At 39.6% G+C, this 3,181-nt stretch overlaps 1 pseudogene; it reads right to left on the reverse strand.

Annotated features, from left to right (window-relative positions):
* Nucleotides 1-1,698: 1,698 nt before the first annotated feature.
* On the reverse strand, nt 1,699-2,637 carry LOC111140272 (annotated as a pseudogene).
* Nucleotides 2,638-3,181: the final 544 nt, after the last annotated feature.

Here is a 3,181-nt window from a genome sequence, read left to right on the forward strand (position 1 = left end):
AAAGACAACAAAGAAGTATACTAGCTTTCCATAATTGTTCTTAGTTTGCAATATATAATATTCAGTAACTCTATTATTTTTTAAGTATTTTTATGTATTTTCGAGAGGGAGAAAGCACAGGAGTGAGAAGGAGAAGCAGATTCCACACTGAGCAGAGTCTGATGTGGGGCTCAATCCCACGACCCTGAGATCATGACCTGAGTTGAAAGTAGACAGTTAGCCAACTGAGCCACGCAGGTATCCCTCAGTAACCATTATCACACAAGTCTCTGCACACCAAACATGAACAGATGTCTGAAATATTAGAAATGATTTGAGTGTGTGAAATGCCAGCTATGTCAGGGTAGTTTCCTGACTCAATGAGAGAGAAATTTGAATCCCACAGTGTCAGAAAAAGCTATTGGCTGGGATATGGATTTTGAACATCATCTTCTATCAGAAATCCCCCCTGATGTCCTCCATGTTATTCCTTATTCTCCACAAGCAAGTGAACCCATATGATAATTGACTTTCTCTGCTTGACTTATTCCATTCAGCATAATCTCCTCCAAGTCTCATCCATGTTGATAAGAGAATCAGAGGGGGAGAAGAAACCAGAGACTGGACTCTGAGAAACAAACTGAGGGTTTTGGAAGGGAAGCGGGAGAGGTGATGGGTGAGCCTGGTAGTGGGTATTAAGAAGGGCATGTATTGCATGGAGCACCAGGTGCAGTGCATAAACAATGAACCCTGGAACACTGAAAAAAAAATAAAATAAAATTAAGATGTGAAAAAAAAAAGAAATCCCTACTGAACACTAGAAACAAGAAACAAGTCATTAGATTCATAAAATAAATGGTACTGAAGGAAACGCATCCTTCATTCCATTCCTCTGTATGCTTCAAATCACCTCCTGCTTTCTTAGATTACAGCGGATGAAGACTGGGATGTGACTAAATTTACTAGATGGTTAAGGTTAAAAGAGGCCTCAGACAAACATTACCCAGCTCAAACTGTTCTTCCCAGGAGACACAACCAGGGCAATTGTATAGTTTTGTTTCTATTCAAAGGCCCATCACCTCTATCTTTTTATTCCCATTAAGGTCTGATATACAGAACAAACCTCAATCACCCTCATGTCTGGATTATGCTGCATCAAAATTTTTGGGAGACAAGGTCTCAACTCTCCTGGGGGCCTCTGTCTGGTATCACACCTTTATAGTCAGAGGTCTGAGATTGAACAGGGCTCAATCTCCAAAGTAAAGAGAAGTACAAGTTTTTAAAACTTAACATTTTACAAATGCTTGCACATTATTTTTAAGATTTTATTTATTTATTTGAAAGAGAGAGAACACAAGGAGAACAAGGGATAGAGGGAGAGGGAGATGCAGGCTCCCTGCTCAGCAGGGCTCAATCACAGAACCCTGGGATTCTAACCTGAGCAGAAGGCAGATGCCTAACTGACTGAACCAACCAGGTGTCCCACATGCAGATTACTAATAATGATGAGGCCGCTCCTCATGTAGGGTGAAAGACAAACCTCCAGGACTTGAAGGTATTGTGCTTGTGTGGATCAAGTCAGCTGTAATTCCATTTGGCATATTATCTGTGTCAAATTAACCTTTCTTTACCCAAAGGCAGTATGAATTTTGTTAAAGTTCATACCTGTGCATGTTACTGGGGGTTAAGTTTTCTGAAAGGACAAATCTGGACAGAACCTCAGCAGAACCATCTCTTGTTTTGTAACCTCTTCAAGGTGTCCTTGATTTCCTTGTTCCTCAGACTGTAAATCAAGGGATTCAACATCGGAATAACCACAGTGTAGAATACTGATGCAAATCTGTCAAAACTGGAGGAACCGCCAGAGCTGGAACTCAAATAGACATAGACAGTTGAAGTATAGAAGAGGGAAACCGCTGTCAGATGAGAAGCACAAGTGTTGAAAGCCTTGGGCCTGCCTTTGGCTGAAGTGATCTTCATGATGGAGATGACAATATAGCCATAGGATATCATGATAATGAGGGCATTTATTATCCCAAAGAACATTGCTAATATTACAATCAACAGTCGCACAAAGAAAGTATCAGTGCAGGACAGCATTATCAGTTGGGGTATGTCACAGAAGAAGTGCTTGATGACATTAGGCCCACAAAAGTGGAGCTGAAACATGGTACACAACTGGGATATAGAAGCAGAGAGTCCAGCCAAATAGGATCCCAGCACCATCCGAATACAGAGGGTAGGTGACATGATGGATGAATAGAGAAGTGGATTGCAAATGGCACTATATCAGTCATAAGCCATGGCTGTCAAGAGACAAGACTCACTCAGTGCCATGGTTGAAAAGACAAAGTACTGAACAACACAACCCCCAAAGGTGATGATCTGCTGCTCTTGGAAAAAGTTGGAGAGCATCTTGGGAGCTATAGAGGTCACATAGCAGATATCTATGAAGGACAGATTACTGAGGAAGAAGTACATGGGTGTGTGGAGGTGAGAGTCCATCCTTATTAAGATGATGAGGCACAGGTTCCAAGTCAGAGTCAAAATGTAGATCAGCAGGAATACAACAAAGAGCACTGCTACGATTCTGGGAAAATCAGAGAATCCCAAAAGGATGAAATAAGTGATCTGTGTCATATTTCCTCCCCCAATCATTGGCTTGCTGCTTCTAAAATCAGGAATGAGAGAAGAGAATGCACAACTGATTCAGGTGAGATGACAGTATTACACTTCCCATATGAGCTGTTTTTTCCCTCCACAGAGTGCTGGGAAAGAACCAATATCTCACTGTTCTGATGAAAAGACCCAGCTCTTCATCTCAAACTATTAAGAAGAGCGATTTTAAAAGTGTCTCAAAATAATGATGTATTATATGTTGCTTAATAGAATTCAAATTAAAAAAAGAAAAAAGTGCTTCATGTTCTAAATTATTTCATAGTCTTATGAAATTAAAGAGATATGTTTGAATTGGAGAACTAAAATAATATAAATGAAGTGATTATTACAGAGACCATTCATTAGAAGTTTTTTAAAACCTTTGATAATTCATTATATAATCACTGCTTTACAAGACTGTAAGTAGAATTGCTCTAATTAAAACTGAGATAGCCCTTCAGACCCATATGGCCATCTAGATAATGTTTTGAAATTTCCTCTTTTATCCTTATGAAAAGTAGTTACCCTCATTGTAATAATTTCA

The sequence above is a fragment of the Enhydra lutris genome, unplaced genomic scaffold (assembly GCF_002288905.1).
Source record: "Enhydra lutris kenyoni isolate GAN:26980312 unplaced genomic scaffold, ASM228890v2 scaffoldscaffold374, whole genome shotgun sequence".
Classification (NCBI taxonomy): domain Eukaryota; kingdom Metazoa; phylum Chordata; class Mammalia; order Carnivora; family Mustelidae; genus Enhydra; species Enhydra lutris.